The 19001-nt window shown below is 42.0% G+C and overlaps 1 long non-coding RNA gene across 1 annotated transcript; it reads right to left on the bottom strand.

Annotated features, from left to right (window-relative positions):
- Positions 1-233: 233 nt before the first annotated feature.
- LOC106015640 (uncharacterized) lies at positions 234-11367 on the bottom strand. Its single transcript, XR_011809427.1, has 3 exons — positions 11236-11367; positions 2062-2144; positions 234-1532 (listed from the first exon to the last, which is right to left on the bottom strand). It is a non-coding gene; the product is annotated as an uncharacterized lncRNA (long non-coding RNA).
- Between the last annotated feature and the right edge of the window lie 7634 nt (positions 11368-19001).

Genomic DNA, 19001 nt, shown 5'->3' with positions numbered 1-19001 from the left:
TTATTTCTCTAAGGAGCTGGAGTGAATTTTCCAGTTAGAGGTCTGTTTTGTAATCACTTATGCTCCATTTAGCCACTGGAGGGAATGAAGCAATTCCAGGCCTGGTTCATCTGAAGTTTTTTTGGAGGTCTGCAATAAGATAAATCACACACGGTGTGCCTCTCTCTCTGCGGACTAAAAAGAAATGTGCAATATTAACACTGCATAAAGGACTACGCTGTAGGCATTTCCACTTGAACGAACGAAACCCACTCCTCATGTTTAACTAGGGCTGGTTCACATTTTCTGGTGGAATAGCAATAACGAAACGTCCTCAAGAAAGAAAACATCAATTTCTGTAATCAACTTTGCAGACACTTATTTATTTCCCTATTGGGAGCCTGGGATATTTATCTTTGGTCAATATTCACATCTGTACACACGTGAGTCGCCAAAATAGGGGCTGCAGGCCAAGCACCGCAGGGCCCTGTAGGCTGTGATGCATAGCTGAACTATGTTTCCTCTGATGGACTGTGGCAGCTTGGCAAACAGGACAGAAAAATCCAGCTCCTACTTATCTGGAGCTGGAACAAACTCCTGTAATCTGTGCTTGTGTGTGAAGAGGATTGGGATGAAAATGCTGGTAGCCAAATAGCTGAGGAGGAGAAATTGAGTTTATTCAAAAAGAAAGCTTCATGGAAGCGAGAAGCGAGTTTTTTACTTCCAGATTATTCAATATGTAAATAGGAACCATTACTGGAAGAGATTTCCATGGGAAGAAAGCAGAATAAAACTGTTTTCCCATTTCAGTACAAGTAACACTCACTTGTGTGAGTTGTGGAGCCAGGAGCTGGATTCAGTGATGCTTGTGGGTCCCTTCCAACTCAGCATATTCCATCATTCTGTGATTCTAAGAAGGGAACTGATGCAGCTCACGAGCCCAGTGACTGTGGTATAGTCTAAACAAAACCCTGCTTCAAATCAATTACTTCAGTACTTTGCCTTGGGCAAAAAATATAGGCATTTTAATCAGCTCCAGTGTATTGCTGCAGCACATAGACTACAGAAGAGTAATTAAGGCCATAATTAAATTTTCAGTAAAAGGCTGAAGTGGGAATATGGGAAATAACGTAGGTATTGCTGGACGTAGCATTGCTGTTTTTCCACTGCATTGGTTATGGTAGGTGTTTGCCAGCTGGCACCAAGCAGAAAAGGGGTCAGTTGTCGGATGATTATCAACCGTGACACTGTTGGTTGGGTTTCCTGATGTGCAATTCCAAAACAGCTAGCCCAACAGTCATCAGTTATACTCACCATGGAAGGGGAAACCTGTGTGCTCAGAGCTTGTCACTTCTTGCCACCTGAAGTAACATTTCTTCCCAAAATGGTATTTTGAGAGTAAGTTCCTCCTTAGCTGCTTCCTTCTGAATAGTGCAGGGTTAGGTGAATGAAAGCAGTACGCTGGCGGCCGTAACAAGAATGCAATGTGTAGTGAAAACAGTTGGTTCTTTGGGGGTGGGAGCTCATTCTGCTCTTCTGGGTTTGTTTCCACGCTGTGGAAATAAGGACAGACAGCAACAGCGAACAATAAATAATTGTAGGGACTTAGAATATTCCTAGACATGTATGATGCAAATCCTGAAACTCTGTCAAGGTCCAAAAATGTGACATGCAAACCAGAATCAGAGCGGCTTTGTTGCCAGCTGTGGCTCTGGAAAACCATTAGTGGTAACTGAATTCAACAACACATCTCAAAAGGAACAGGAACCAAGGCTCGGTTTCTCAGTGCCAAAGTGCAAGAACCTCATACAAAGCACATCAGAAAACCAAGAACATTCCAACACTTTGAAACCAGGTCTCAAATCTAAATTTCTGTAATAACCTGTTGGTTTTTTTTTGTTGTTTGTTTGTTTGTTTTTTTCCAGTAGCCAAAGCCTAAGCACTGATATCAAAAAAGATTTTTAGGCCATAAGAAATCATTGTGATAACCAAACGTGATCTCCAGCATAACACAACCCCGACATTCCTGTACCCAGAACAATGACTTGCACTTGTCATCGTTGTCCATCACGGTGTCTGTACCTCCTTACCCCCTCCTGGTCACCCACTTCTGCCTCTGTAGGAGGTGTTCGTGCAGCCTTGCAGCAAATCACATGAGGTGCTAGCTGAAAAAAAAAAAAAAAAAAAAAAAAAAAAGATAAGCCAAGCAGCCTTATTAACACAAACCTAACATCCCAACCCAATTATTCACACATTTCTAAGTGTGATCAGTTCACCACCCAGCTATGCACACGCCTGTGCCAAGCACACTCAGAAAAGCACCGGGCAGCCTGCAGTGAGCACGGAGGGAGCGAGGCGCTGCGTTTTGCAGTGGCCAGCTTAAAGGGTCACCAGACTGCCTGTGTGTGGGCATGCACACGTGTTCATCGGTCTTTGCTGTTCATTCCCTCTCCCTCTATAACTCTTAAAACTGTCTGGTAACTTCAACCAAATGCGACAGCAGGGCTGAGGACTCAGATACACTGAGTTCCTACCTCTCACGTAGACGTTGGACGAGGGGAGAAATCCAAGTTAGAAAGTCCTCAGGGGAAAAAAGCCACAGTGTGAGCTCACCTCTTATCAGCCACCCGAGAATACACATGTGCAACCACTTCAGAGACACTGATGTTATTAGACACCGGAGAATCCACGCTGAAGAGGCACAGGAAGCCTGACTTCACAAGTTCCACTGCTCACTGAGCAACTTGTGAGATTTACTAGGTTTTACTCAACTGATTTGGGGTCTCTGAAGAATCTGCAGTGCTGACTGTACAAGAACAACTCACTCTGGCACTGGCAAGTAATTAAAGGGAAAAGAACCAGAACAGCCATTAAAAGAGTCGAGGTAACTTTTTGATCCAGGACTCTTTAAAAAAGTTAAACTAAAAATCAGCATGTAGGAGGAGAAACACTTCCAATCTGCCACACACGCTCTGTCCCCATCTCAAGTTTGGTCCTAGGGGGCTTGCAAAAGTGTTAATACCCTTTGCAGTGTCAGCCTGAGTTTCACCATCATGTGAACGTCCAAATTCATAGGAAAGCATACCCTGACTTAGGGCCTGAGAACCACTCTGGAAGCAGTTTATCACCCTGAACAAATGTAGTGGCTGGGGTTTAATACCCTTCACAACCTTTCCATGTATCAGCTGGAGCAAAGGAAGCCCTCTCTCAGGAGGGCCAGAGCTCAAACGAAACTTTCACCTGCCCCATTCTGTAAACTTTGAGTTTGGCTCTAGAAAATAAGGAAAGACTTCCTCCAAAAGATGGGTGAACACTTGATTTGTATTGGTGCTACAGTTTCATGCTCTGATTTTCCTTATACTTGTTCACTTTGTCCTGCAGAGGTCGGTCTTGCCTGCAACACTTTGCAAAATAGCAAGCCCTCTTGCTCCGCAAACGGTCGGTGTATTCCACTTTCCTAAAACTCTTCTGGGATTAGGAAGGTTTCTTTCCCAAAATGAACTTTACCTATACAACAGAGATGCAATGTTTTTATAATAATTTATGTTCAAAAAAAAAAAAAAAAAGTGATCATGACACTCCTAAATTATATAATTTATCCTAGGAAAAGAAAAGAGCAAATGATAAATCTTATTTTCCAAAAAACTCTGGTAATTGAAAATAAACTGGTCACATGAGTGAGTTTTGATATAAATACGCTAAATCAAGTCTTTTTATTGCCTTTTTATGTCCAACATTTGCACTTGCACTAACCAAGGTTTCTGGCCACAAGATGGGCAACAGAGCAAACTAAACAATAATTACACTGCTGTAAATGAACACGCGTTTGGATGCAGCCTTGCTCCTGAAGCTGTACCAGAACACAATCTCGGAGACTACAGCAGGCCTGAAATCCCTCTCTACCTCCACAGTTCTCAAATATATGAATGTAGAGATCTTTTCCTGACATTGCAACCCTTGGGTGTACTGCAAAAAAAATCAACTGTCATCTTCTATGAGAAGAAAATCTATCTCCAGAGCAATGAAGCACTGCAGCTTTGCTTATTTACCCTAAACACGATTTTACTTATCAAGTGCTAAAAGCTCCTTGCCTCTGAGCTGTGAGGGGGGTTTCTTATCTGCTCTAAGCCACTGAAACATGAGCTGAGTGGCAGCTCTTTGCTAAGCTGGTTTCGACAGCAATTTCACTAACATTTTCCAAACCAGTTCAACTTTCCCACCATCTCAGGACCGATCCCCAACTAGAAGTATTTAGCGTGGCAGCTGCTTCCTGAGACACTTGGCCTTCCGAATGCATTCCTCTGGGGCTAGGAGGAGGTTTCGAAGGAAGCCGGAGGTAGCTCACTTCTCAGCATTTTGTGGTCAGCCTCTTTTCCTCGCTGCAGCCCGGTCAGTGCGGATAGCCAGATAAGAAGGAAAGACAAAACCCTGTCAGCTTAAGTAACCTGGAGAGAAGCGGGGGTTCAGAACAGAGACAGATTTTCAGCTTGCACTTGTGAGGGTCAATTAAGCCAGGACTCTTGTTAAGACCAAGAGCAAACACAGCTAAAACAGTGGAAATAAGACCCAATTGCTGGCAGAGAGGACAATGTCTGTGCTTTTTAGTAGGAAGATTAAGAATTCATGAGTAGGAATGAAGGCAAAAGTTCACCTGAGGAAACAAGGAGTTTGTCTGGAAGGCGACAGGGTCCTTTATTTAGACTTTATCCTGCCTTGTGCATTCCTGACTGTTGCTTCATATTGTCATGTGCTGGTTTGGATGAGCAGCTAATAGCAGCTGGCCCGCTTTAACTGACAGCTTGAAATTACCTTCAAAGCAAGCAGCATAAACTTGTGCTACTGTAGATGTGGAGGAGCTGACTCCTACCTATGCCTTCTATTAACAGGCAGGATTTCCTTACAACCTCTCAATACTTTCCAGGTGAAATCACCGAATCCCTACTGGGCTTTACGTACAGGATGGCTCACAGAAAAGTGGATTTTTGTCCATAGCGATTACGTCTCATTATTCTTGTCTGGCAAATGTATACTCTCACCTTTATTTGTCACCTTTCCTGCTCTTACACTTGTAAATGCTCCCCATGAGTTGAAAATATTTCTGAAGTGACTAGTCAGATATATAAAACAGATGCATGATTGCATCTTGGGATGAATTAATTCTGTCTGTGTGCGAGCAAAAGAATAAATGTGTAGGCAGATCAGGGAATACATTGGACTAAGCACAGCAGCTGATTTTTAAATCTCTAGATCTTGATCATTGTTTCTTTGTGTCTGTTTCCCCCACTTCTCATTTAGAGGGGGAATCAAACCAGGAGGTTTTAAGAAGTAGCCCCATGTCAAGTATCACATATTAATTTAAATCAAACTATATTAGGGCCAAAATGTATCCAGCACTCTTAATTTCTGGTTTTCTGTCATCTGAAGTGTGACCTACAAGCAGTCAAGCCAGCAAGAATCTTCCTCTAAACTAATAAGGCAAGGAGCCAATTCTGTAGGCCTTCTCTCAGATCCGTTTGTGTAATGTTTACTACCAGCAAACAGCACAAATACTCCCTGGGATTTGTAGGCGTAAATTAGGCTACCACATACACTGTGGCAGATATTCACATGTGCGGGTTCCCTCAGTGTATTTGGAACAACTGTTCTTTGTCTGAGAGCTTGACAACCTGGCCCTATATCTCAAGTGTCAGGGCTACAGTGAGTTTTATGGCTAGGCTCAGATCTTCTGAATTACATATATCATCCTGTACCGAGAGAGACCATGGGCATTGCTCTTTTGAGAGAGCAAGCAATACTCGTGTAATTAAATCCTCACCTCTGAAAATCTGCATTGTATTTCCACATCCTCCACAGTCAGTATTTCATGATAGAAATATTAACGTTGCAACCAACAAAGCTGTAATAATGGCAAAGGTACGGCTAGGGAAGATCCTGCACAACCATACGACCAGCCAGGAACCTGGAAGAGGCATTTGAATCATTGAACCTAAGATGGGGCACCATAAACAAACCTATTACCATCATTTCCACAAATGTAAAGCTTTGTGCCCATGACAACAGCCTCTTGCCACTCCCATTAACTATGGACCATGGCTTGCTTTCACATCATCTGCTTTGTTACCTCCAGCAGGACAAGTGTTAAAACAAATGATGGTTTGAGTACGTGGTATTGGTTGGGCTCTCAGGAGAAACTGAGTCATTACCTGATGCCTTCTTACATGGCCTTGGGCATGGGAAGCCCAGGTTCATCAAATACAGTTCGTTATTGCATCTGTGTCAACAGAAATCATGCACTGAACTATTTTGAGATGTCTGGTCTTGGTGATTCAGTTTTCTGCCTATAAAATCCCTGTTCATTAACTGTGATCTGTTTGAAGGGAATATTGTGAGGATGTATGTATGTTTTGACATCTTTTATGAGTGTATTTTTATCCTTATAACCCTGATGAGGCCAGGACACACCTAGAAAAGTAACAATGGTCATAGAATGACTTGGGTTGGAAGGGACATTAAAAATCATCTAATCCCTGCCTCTCTGCCATAGTCACACCGAACAGGAAAGATTTGGTCCTCTTTGTTTACACTGTCTCCACTCTCATTTAGAAAGGATATGTGAAGTGGCCAAATCCAGCTTATTTTCTTATCAGCTTATTATATATTTGTGTGTAAAAATCCAGACTCGTGCAATTTAAAATAATGCATTAATGCCCTTGTAAAAAATTCAGCCCTTTTACTTTTCTAAGAAGCCTGCTAACAGAAACAGCTACAGGGTCAATCTCAGGTATAATAGATTTTTCTTTTAGCCTTCAACAATAAAATAGTTGGTGGTCTCTAGTGCTACTGCCTTTAAAACATTCCTGGGTTTTATTAGGATAACCCATAAGTCTGGAAAGTCCCACCCTAAGAGCAGCAGCAGCTTTTGTTCAACAAACACAAGTTTCTTCTTGTACATTGTTGGACTCAAGGGTATCTGAACTATGAATGGGTGGCTAAGGGCATAATAGGCAACAGGTTTCAGACTTTTATGAGGGGAGGGAGAAAGGCAGCCCTGCATTTGGTGCTAATGTATAACACCACCTGAAACATGAAAGGATTTCACCCAGCTCCTGTTATACACGGTCAGATCCTCAACTGGTATAACACGGTGAAGCTCCACTCAGTGCTGATTTACAATCCCTTCCCTGGCCATATATCTAAACGCCACACATTGTCCTTGAGAAACCAGAGAATGTGCAGATCTCTTCAGCAAACTTTTCTAGGAAACCACATGCAAATGAGAGTGGTTTCTGAAGCGCATGAAACATACTTGTGCAGAGCTAAAAGACCCACTGCAAATGACCATCTTGATCCTTTTCTTTCTAAAATTCCTGGAAAATAATGCCACGGCTCACCGTCTTTATAAAATTACATTTCTTCTTGGTTTATTATTGCTGCCTGACCTCATGAGCTAACTTTTCAGAGGAGCACATGTGAATTTATTTACATACGTGCCAATTATATTAATAGAAGCTGCAATGACTCATCACTGCACATTGCTAAAAATCCTCCCTCATCTCATCTTCACAGTAAGGCTTCTGCTCTATGTGAATTTACCTTGCTAGAAGTTCAGGCATCCTCAGGGAAGAGAATTCCCCTTTTTCCTTCTATCACAGTGGACAGGCCTGCAGCACCTTGACTTTGTTAAAGGGCCACTGTAAAGTGCAGTCCTATTTGAGATTCAAATCCCAGCTATCTTCCTGGCAGGGAACTGCTGCTTGCTCTGCCACTTCTCAGCCCCTGCTCAGTGAAGCTCTGAGATCACACACGTATACAAGCAATAAGAACAAATCATAAAAATTTAAAAACTCTTTCACGGTATCATAACATTTGCGTAAGATAAGGCACATCTCATGAGGCTGGAGCTGATATAGATAATATTTGTTTTTTAATATCTTTTCTCTATTCCCTTCCTAGTCTTTCAAATAGCTCCCACGTCTTTATTTTCTCCCATCTTTCTGCCTTTCTTTTTCTCAATTCCACTTTTTTTTTCTCTTTTTTCTTATCCTGACAGTTTCAACTTTACAAAACACAAATCCAGCCACACCTTTCAGTGTTAGCCATACGCACGAGATACAGCAAAATGCTCAACAATACATAAAACACCTGCAGCTAAGTGGCAGCATAACTATGGCAGGTGTTTCAAAACTGCTCTGTGTTGGCCCAACACAGCTCCTAAAGGCAGCTTTTGAAAATCCCATGGCAGTATTTTAAACTCCTGAACTGAAGTTCAGAAATGATTCCTAAGGAATACTGTGTTTCCCTTGAAAAACCTAACTGATGGTGGTTTATAGGCCAGAGTCCAGGTAGGGGGTTCTTCCTCGTGAGGACTACGAACGTGTTCACAATTTAGACCATCAGTCTGTCTGAGTGAAAGGCAGAACTGCAACAGCTGAGGTGTTCTGCATAAAACTGTCATGGTACACATATTTTAGATACGCATCCACGTGGGCAGCTATTTCGCAGAATTTCAGTGCCTGCTTTTCAGTCACGTATCTGCAGGTAACCTTAGAGGGTAAAAGCAGTATTTCCCCAGCGAGTTTTGGCAAGGATTACTTGATTAGAGCTAATAAATGTTAAATGTATGGTACATCGATAATCAGATTTGCTGATGGTGCTGCTATTAACAGATCATTTCAGACAATTTTACTCGCTAGTGGAAAGGAATAAAAAAAAAAAAAAAAAAAAAAAAAGCAGTCCTTGCCCTAAAGAACTGGCTTCCAGGGCAGACCAAAATATCCATCATTTCCCCTTCTGCAGTGCTGCAAGGAGACAGGTAAGGGTGCAAATTTTTAGCATAAAGCCAGAGGAAAGAAAGAGTTGCAATTCAGGCCCATTGTGGAGCACAGCCATGGAGCTTAGAAGAGTGGAAGCAACTTCCCCCAAGAGCTCACAGGTCACATCACAGAGCTGAGCTGAACTGAGCTGAACCCAAGGCTTTCAAGTCCCCAGCCAGTGCTTTAACCATCCCTCCACTTAGGCAGCTTTACCCAGGTAGCCTCAGAGGTCCAAACTCTGCCCTGGGGTATGTATTGGCCTCATTAACTTACTGTAAATAAAAGCTGTGAGCAGAAGTTGGCCCACAGCAAGCAAGATTTATGGACTGAAAATGCCACATACTTTGCTTTTTATTCAGTGAGAAAAAGAAGAAAAAAAAAAAAGCCTGAAACAAGCCGAGCAAAGTAAATGAATCAAGACTGCATATCTTTCATTCTACAAACATGAAAATATATACATGTGAACATAAAAAACACAGGTGCCTAAATACTGCAGTCGCCTCCTAAATCTGCTATAAAGCACCAATGGCTATGTTATACTTTTCTCTAGACAGATACGTAAATTACTTTTTTTTTTTCTTCTTTTAAGGGGGGAAAAATCATCTTAAATAATTTTTTTTTTCCATCTTTTCCCCTGAAGCCCTGTGGCTCTTTCACTTAAATTAAGTCTATATAGGTGCCATTTTCTTTGAACATAAACTGCACAACAATTTATTCTCAACAGGAAAAGGCAAAGCTTTGGTTATGCTGCATTCCTAATAATTTTTGCAGTTTATGGAAAACTCCCATAAACAGAGTACAACACAGTAAGCCTCCTCTGCTAATATGCTGTCTAGACTGCTTAAAATACGAGTTCTCCTTGCCTACCGTGTACCATAGCTTAAACTTTTGACCTTGTTTCTTTTCCCTTTGACCACTTCATAAGCTTTAACCTTTTTCAAGTATTTAACATCCAAATGGCATGTCACCCAAGCTGCTGGGGATATAAGACCAAGCACTCTTAAAAAGTCTCCTTTATCATGAAGTTGAGAAAGCTGGCTGGAGTCTAACATTAAAAAATGTTAAAAAATGTCTTCTGCCTTCATACAGCCTCCAACATACTGCACCCTCCCAGGCTGGGTGACATTGATGCATTATAGAAGTGACAGCAGACAATTCTGTAACACCATCACATACGTGCTAGAAGGGGCAGAGGGTTCCTCGTGGAACCATACAAACACTGGGGCATTGCTAATGCATGCCTTTGATTTCTGTTTATGGCCCCCAAGTCGAGTGATCTGTCTTGTTGGCACCAACCTAACTATTTTTAAATGATGTAGCAGCTGGCTCAACACATACTTTGAAGATTTATGTTCGTGTCGCGAAGCCCTCTTACTGAAAAGGAAACTGTGGAGTAGTTTCTGTAGCTTATTCCACATGCAGATATGGTCTACATACTTCATCCTGGGCCATCATAGCATACATTTTAACAACCAAAAGGAAGAAGCAGTGAGATATACAAGGGAAGGCAAACACAGAATAACAAGCACAGCAATGAAACCATTGAGGGGTTACAGACCTTGAAGTGCCTGAAGTACATACAAGGCATTACTCCAGAGCGTGCATGCTACAGTCAAACTCTTGTTGTGAATAAAGTGCAAGAAATCATCCCTTCTTGTAAAAACCAATACAGACACACAGTTAATTCCCACACTTGCAGAAGCACATGGATAGACACATACCCACGTGAACTGGGGTGTGCTCACATTTCAGTAACAGAGCAGAACAGCAACAGCCGAGACCACTGTGCTGATTGCCATCACCAGGCAGCAGTTTATGGAGGGTACCTAGTGACACTCATGCCTGATGCTGAACCACAGAGCATTTTATCTAAGCTTTTCACATGCTAACATTAACAATTAGTAAAGACACTCTTTTGCACAGTCACCGAATATGATATTCGGCCTACAGCGCCGCTCCATTACGAATAGTCTGGGTGAAGTCCTGTGGTTAACTGTTGTTCCAGCAGCGCTGATCAGCCCTGTCTCAGCAGAGGTCTAGAAATCTGAGGGTCCATGAGGGAATATGTTTCACTACTGAGTAGAAAAATACACGTAATTCCTGGCACTATTTTCCTAGCTAGCTCCATGTGGATACTTGTCCAAAACAGAGATCTGCAAAAGTGCAACAGACACTGGAGGCTGCCATGTACAATCGGGACATTTTGGCCCGTTATGACAGAACACAAGCTTGAGATGTGAGCCCCATCACAAGACACCGAGGCAAAGTGTACACAAAGCAACAAGCTCTCTGTCCGGTTTACCACGAGGACACTGCAGTCCTTCAGAGCCAAGCATTGCCTTGCCTCCTGCTTGAGGATCCTAAGGGATCCTCCACACCCTACACCCCAGTCCCTGCCAACGTTGCCCACCCCACAGGCCCAGCTCGCTCCCCTCAGCTTTACCTCCCCTCAGTGCGGGTGAGCTCGCCTCATGGCAGCCCTGGCACGAAGCATGAAGTCTCCTCAGCCCCAGGAGCAAGCAGGATGGCAGTGATGGGTTGTGACTTCTCACTTTGTGTAAAACCCACACCACAGCTGCACGGCTGCCATTAGAAGAACTGGCTACAGCTGCATGTACAGAGGAGAAGGGCCCCTACCCATGGCTAGGGACAGATCACCAGGAGTCTCCTCATGGAGGAGTCTCCTCCTTGCCCCCAAAGCCCGTCCTCTCCCAAAGCTGACAAGCTGTAGAAGGCCTTTTTCTCCCTTAACCACTGCAGGTCCCAACACATGAGGATATTCAGAAACCCCTTCTTCACTGAGACCCCCATGAAGGTAGCACTATAACTGCATCTCATTTTGCTCCTCCAGCTGCTCTGAAGCTGTTTTCTATGCTGTCTGGTTTACCATCCTAAAATAAATCACCTTTAAAAGACAGATTTCATAGAGGTGTCCAAAATCAACTGATTTTCAAGCACTTGGATTATGGAAAAATTTTAATGGCTTAAAAATGTAAACCACAGGGACCATATACTAGGAGATTTTCCTCCCACTCTCTGTCTTATTTTAAGGTTGATACCAGACCCATCTAGACTGTCAGGGAAATTTCTCACAAGAGCCATCCCTTGAACTGCTCAGGCACCCGTGCTGCTGATCACAGACCAGAATCACCTGAAGTGTAACCACATCCAGCTGTAGTCTACTTGCAGGCTCTTCCCCTGCTCCAACAGCATTCCTGTTTTCTCACAGGAGGTTTGCCAGCAGGGTTAATACTGAGAGGTTCCTACACACCTGAGCTGAGCCCTCAGCCTCCCAGTCAGCTGTAGCTTTCTTTCTTTAATGCCTATTTTTGCTCTAATATCTAATATCTCACTACGTAATGGCCAAGTTTAGCTTCCAATCTTCGACAATACAAACAAATAAAAAGTTAATTTCTGCTCTTCCCTGGCCCCACAGTCTGCAACAGACTTTTTCGATAGTGTAAAGGGAAATCCAGCTCCTCCCAAGAGAGGATTTTTAAAATTTTTTTTTTTAATTCTTTCTTCTACAGATTAGGAGGTTCCACATCTGAGAAGCCAAACAAGCTGGAGCTCCTCACTGTAGCACCAGCACATCAGGTAGCTTTCCTCCTCTGTGCCTACAAGGACATTGGTAGCCTGGGGACCAGAAGCACACCTAGCCCACCGCTCTTTCTTAGGGCTGGCCTCTGATGGGGCTGGAACACGTTCCTCCCAGGCCTCATTTCTTCTGGTTTATATAAAATGAAAGTCTTCTGGTTATATAAAATTAGATCTGAAAAATCAGGCAATGGCAGTTTGTTGGAAGGGATGGTAAGGTGACTGACAGAAAATGAACTTCATCCAAACCGGAAAAGCCAGAGAGTAATTCCATAAAACCCACACTAAACATATACACACATACATACTCACGCCCGCATTTATCATCCATATGTTTGTCTCTCAGCTTCATTCAGGCTTAAGCCAAAGTCCTTGTAATCTTTATGAGGCGCTGTGGCTGCCATCCCTGCGCCTCACTACCTTTAATGTTTTTTAGGAAATACTAGCCCAAAGCGTTTGAGAACAATAGGAATCCTTCCATCAGCCCTGTTGGGTTTCAGATCAGGACCTGAATGCCTGCTCTATGCCAAGATCTGTGTGTTGTCCTCTCTTTTCACTCTGATTTTCATGTCTGCCACAATTCCCTGTCTTCCTTATAACATCTGGCTGAGTTTTTTATGCATCTATATCTGAGGGCTGAATTAGACACATGACTTTTAAATTGCTTAAAATATTGTGACATCTTTCAACCTACTCCTAAATCCTACAGATGGGTCAAATTATCTGCTAAGATCTGCTCAGTGGGTCTCACCCTAGTGTTTTCTTGTCTCAAAATGTGCAAAACAATTATGTGAAAAAGAGTTCCTCCTACCTCAGCTAAAATTTATGGCGCTGAGCTGAGGAGATAAGTTCAGCTAAACATTTTGTCGGCATGTAGCAAACCAAATGTGAATAAGGAATTGATATTCTCTGCGTGTCTTCTTGGCAGTCTTGTATGCATTTATACTCATGCATCTCGAAACGAACATTGTAACAATACAGATTTCAGGCATGTATTGAATATTCACACACCATAATATTGATACATTTATAATGGTCTTCATATGGAAAATTCTAGCAATTTCAAATGATTCACTAAGATTTTGCTTAGGTATTCACGTCTGAACCAGAAACTCTCCAGAGGGTCATTTGCTTGTTTGATAAATCAGAGAAGAACACATTTTTATACAAGTATTTTAATACAGGAAATATGAGTCTAGTCAGTATCTTTCCAAATACACGTCTGAGTGGTTTTTGATGTGAAATGCTGCTTAATGTCTTTTAAAGTACTATTTAAACAACTTCACATGAGCAACTACCAATCAGTATGTCTCCCATTTTCTAATACTAAAAGACTGACGCTAAATAAATACTTTTTAGGCTCACATATAATGAATAAAACAGAAACAAAGGAGAAGAGGGGGGAAAAGACAACAGCAACAAGGTGTTATTTAGAATATGTATGATCCAAAAAATGTAAACGGTCACCCCCGGTTTGGCTCCCTAATGGAAAAGAAATGACACAAAATTGGGCAATTACAAACCTTTTGCTGAGGTATGACTCAGCCTGCTGCATTTTGTGAGGGCTGGCAGGAGTGGCACTGCTCCTGAGCAGTGTCCAGGCCAGAAACAACTGATTTATGACATGAAGAAGGGTGTAGCCAGAGAATAGCTTGTAATAAATGTATCTGAAAATGAGCTGTAAAGAAATGATGGATTGATAGCAAAGAGCAGGCCCCCAGGAAATGTTGGGGTTTGAAAGCTCCCATTTAACTCTGGGTTAGTTGTTTTGAATGGAACCAGCAGAGGGAAAGGAGGCTTTTTCCACAAGCCATATTTTTATATTGTAAAGTGTAGAGCAACTCAGAAGAGAGTCCCAAGCATCCCAGCAGAGGAAATGGAAGACAAAGCTGCTTGCCAAACAGACGCTAGCCATGATTGCAGAGCTTTCCTTTCAGAGGAAAAAAAAAAATCTAAGCATTTTGGTAATATGGCTCATCAAGAGGATTACTGAACAAGAGTCCAGTGCTGTCACATGTGGGGTGGGAAGGAAGGTCTAAAATACAGTAAGCCACATGAATGGGAGCGGTCACCGAATGTTTTGGATGTTGAGTTTTTATGTGCCAAAAATGCTGATCAAGGGCTGGAGAAAATGACAGATAGACACTTAAAAAGCCGTGTCTGTTTGGCTCACCAAAACAAACAAGCCTGAGAAGTGACTTAATAACAGTATGCAAGTCTCTCCATAAAAATGCAAAGTACTAAAGGCCCAGCAAGGAACAGCATCACAAAATCAATAGATGGAAGCAAGGTTTTTAACTCTTGCAAGGAAACATTGAACAGATAGTTAGCCGCAGGGACTCATCCACAAGGAAAGTGAGCAGCTTTCTGTCTGTGCTCAAATCAGGACAAGATGCCTTCCTGGAGGTTTCAGCCAAACCCATTCTTTCTTGTGCCAAACACAAATTGTTGGTCTCAAAAGAGAGTTACCCTTGGGAAGTGAACTATTCTCTGCTAAACCAGACTAGATAATCTGATGGTCCACTCTGACCCTAAATTTTCTCAGTCTACCTACCCACTTCAATGCGTATGGATATGAACGGTAATGTTAAATTAACGTGCCTATCAAAACTTGTATTAATGTATGATATCTGGGTTGGAAAAGCCTCAATCCAATTTAAGTGAACACTTAAGCATATATCAAAGTTTTTCTGAATCCACCAGGACCAATCTCATGTTCCTTAACATGCAATCATGAAGCACACTGCAGACAATAAAGATATCAATGTAACCCGTATCTGTTGGTATAGCATCTACATTTTCCACATTTCTTTTCCAGTATTCTTAGCATATTCTCATTATTTTAGAATGTCTCTCTTCCCAAGTACAGGTAGTTCCAAAATAAGAAGTCTGCATAATTATAGTGATATTGATTGCATTACATGTATGACCAATTGTACTGCCTCTTATTACAATTGCTCAGTATTTTCCACTATAATATTATCCTGATTGCTTATAATTTATGAAAATGCAACTGCATGCACTGAGATTTTCTACATATTCTAGGAGCTTTAACTCGAATATATTAATATATGTAGTAAAGATGTATTTGTTCAAATCAGAAGTTGTCTCTAAAAAAAAAAATAAGATTGGGAGAAATTGTTTATCTATGTTAAAACAATTCCAGTGCCTTTTCAGTGAATAGCTGTAGTGCTTCTTACCTTCTGAGAGAAGAACTCAAAAGCTGACAAGTATTGGAAGGTGACTTTTGCTGTGCCTATAAAATCTCCCCTAACAACACATTTAAGAAGCTCCTCAAAACTCACAGTTCCCACAATCTCAGAAAAGATATTTTAAGTCTTAAAAGAAAAAATGTCCACTTTTACTGAGCACATTCTGCTACCTCACTGCTCCTCATGCTGCTCTGGCTGGGCTGGGACTTCCCCACAGGGCAATTATGGGTGCCTGTGGGGACTCGGGAGGACTTTCTCTGTAATTATTGCTCTGTCATTTGGGTATGAGCACATGGACACTGGGAAGTCCTTGTCTCTTCTGTAGCATCTCCCCTAGTACTCAACCAGCACAAAGTAGAGAGCAGACTTACCCAAATGTAGAGGGGATAAAAGCTGCTCAGGACAAGGACAGAGAAAATGAGGTGTATAGGTTGACTTTGTGACTAGGTTGTATTTGTGTAGTTAGACTATACTGTAAAGAACAATAGGGCCAATTTAACATTGCACAGGCAGCCTTAGTTTGGGTACTCTCAGAATTTTGTGGACCCCATTTTGCATCCATGATGTTCCTGCAATTTATTTTTACTGGAGATGTGTAATGCCTCACCCAACCAGTATGAAGGAATGAGCTGCCCCAAACATCATTCTGCCATACCCAGCGTGCAGCTCCATCCCCTTGGCAGACTTCCTTGAGTATTTCTCCTATTTCACTTTTTCTTCTCTCCAATCTCTTTGAGCTCCCCATTCTATTCCTTTCCTCTAAGTAGTATTGAAAATGCTAAACTTCTTGCATCCAGAACATCTGCTGACAGGGATTTCCAGTTCTGTTACCACCGTATGGTAGTTACTGTGTAAGAAACACTAACTTTTGTTTTTAACCTGGCTCTTACTAGCTCCACGTCATACCCACTAGTGAAAAAGACCATGAACAGTTGATCCCAGCTCAACCTCTCCTTCCATCTGTGGTGTTGTAGACCTCTGTCTTGCCCACTAGGCCCCACAAGCTGTTTCTTTTCCAGATTCAATCATTTCTCATGAAGAAGTTACTCAACCATCAGATAATTCTTTTTTGAACCTTTTCCAGTTTACTATATCCTTTTCTATATATGAGGGGAGAGCAACACACATTGTTTTTAGGTATGGGTGAACCATGGCCACACAGAGTGAAGTGTTTTTTTTTTGCTTTCTATTCCTTTCCTAATCATTCCTAATTTGTTTTTTTGATGGCTTGTGAACCCTGAGCTGATGTTTTCATTCAACATTCACTTCTTAGTGTTAATAGGCAGCCCAGAGCCCATCATTTTATAGTGAAACTAGGATTGTTGTTCCCCCACATGCATTGCTTTATGTTTATATACACTGAATCTCATCTGTCATTTTATTGCCAAGTCACTCAGCCTCATGAGGACCTTCTGCAATGCTTCACCCTTCACAATCCTCACCATTAAAAGCCAACAGGAAACCTGTGGCTCTTTTTTTCTCAGGGAAGGCAAGCAGAGCCTGGGCACTGCAGAGAGACTCATCTTTGTGCAACGCCGCCTGGCTGAGCTGTGGCCGTGCTCTTCTCAGGACAAGCTGGGCACTCTCAGAAAGGCTGGGAGAGAGCCCACAAGCAAACCAGAAGACTGTCTAGCACACCTCTCCAAATAAACTTCAGTCTTCGCCTAAATGGGGCCTGAAAGCATGGGTGTATGAGCATGGGGAGGAGCAAGGGAGGCTTTCCCTGTGCAGCTGCACATGTTGCTTGGGAGTTAGACTGGCTATGGTACAGCCACACGTCTGCTAATGTCAGCTCATAAAAGACAAAAAAAAAAAGAAATCGCCTTTGGTTTAAAGTTTGCCCCCTCTGTGCCCCCCCTTTTTCCCCCCTTCTCTGCTTCAAAAGAAAGACAGGTTTGAGTCTGACTCTGAAGCACCCTCTGCTACAGTATGTGCCATTTACTTTAGTAAGGCTGATTAAGTCATGCATTTACAAGTAGACCTTCCATCAGAGCTAATTTAAAGCAGATGTTCTGGGTTCCACAGCCAGGGAGGCATCAATCTGAGAATTGCAAGGGTCTCTGTAAGAGCACTGTTTTTACTGCACTTTATAGCGCACTGGGAGGAGGTTAATTGGTGTAAAAGTTTAATTTCAAATAAGGATCCCCTTTTAAAGTTGCATATATGCATATACTTTTTATGGAGCGTTATATTACAAAGTCAAAGTGGGGGAGAAAAATCATCCAAAAACATTTCAGGATCAAAGACACCCAACCTGTCAAATACTAAGATATTTTTATGAGGAAATAGGACTCACATTTTCTCCAGAAGACGCAGAGAGAAGCAAGGAGTGGAAAAATATTTAACTAGATTCCATGGTATATTAGGAGAAGGAGAAAAAAACCACCCATGCCAATATGTTGGTTTCAGAACCTTCTGGCTTGGCTTCCGCTGCTGAAAATATTGGCAAGAAAATGCTCTATGCTGGGATTATTTATTAGAAAAGCAATAGATTTGTACAGCTCAACAATAGAGGGAGGATTCAGAATCGTCCATTTGCTCTGTCTTCTAACTTTCAACTACTTTTGTTTTTTATTTGTGAGCCAGAATAATTATGCTTATCCCTTGAAATTATCATCAGCACTGGCTTAAGCATAATTTTATTATTTGAGTAATTGTATTGCCTATGGAGGGGTTACGGCCTGCCTGTTACAGTGAGAACTGCATGGGCTACTCCCAGATGGGAGACTGGTTTTCTTATGAATCTTAAGTAATTTAGATATAAATTTAATATTTTTTAGAACTTATCATTTGGTTTTGCCTTTAGTAAAGATGACAAGAGAAGAAAATATATTTACCTTGAACTTCAATCTGGTTTTGCAGGCAATGCAGACTACAGTAGTTTTCAGCTCTAGAAAGGCTCTCCCTCCTGAGGGAGGGAGACTCTCATTAAATTTTGCTGCCCTTCCTGCCTTGTATTACAGCAGCACCTAAGGGTCCCAGCTGGATTTGCCTAACAGATTTGAAACTCCAATCTTGACAAAGCACCTTCAAGTCTACCAGGACAAGACAGAAGAGCACAGGCCTACAATCTCTTTCTGCAAATAAGAAATGAGTGATTTACTTGAGACTGTAGGAAAACTACGTCCCAAGTCTTCACAAATGATTCTACATCCCAGTCTAGAGCCCCAGTCATAACAGGTTCAGTTTTTGTTCCTGGTCAAGCCATCTCATCAAGCAACAGCAAAACATGATAGCTCAGCTCTTTTGTTACTACTTCTTTCCCAGCTGTGCAATGCACAGAGGCACTTGCACAACTGAGGGAGATTGTTGTGGTGTTCAGTGCAGAAGGTCATTTTAGATTTCTCTTGCACCCCTGGCCCTACATCATGCTTCCTTTCTCCTCCTTGGCCAGGACTGT

The sequence above is a fragment of the Anas platyrhynchos genome, chromosome 5 (genome assembly GCF_047663525.1).
Source record: "Anas platyrhynchos isolate ZD024472 breed Pekin duck chromosome 5, IASCAAS_PekinDuck_T2T, whole genome shotgun sequence".
Classification (NCBI taxonomy): domain Eukaryota; kingdom Metazoa; phylum Chordata; class Aves; order Anseriformes; family Anatidae; genus Anas; species Anas platyrhynchos.
This window is presented reverse-complemented; position numbering and strand designations above follow the sequence as displayed.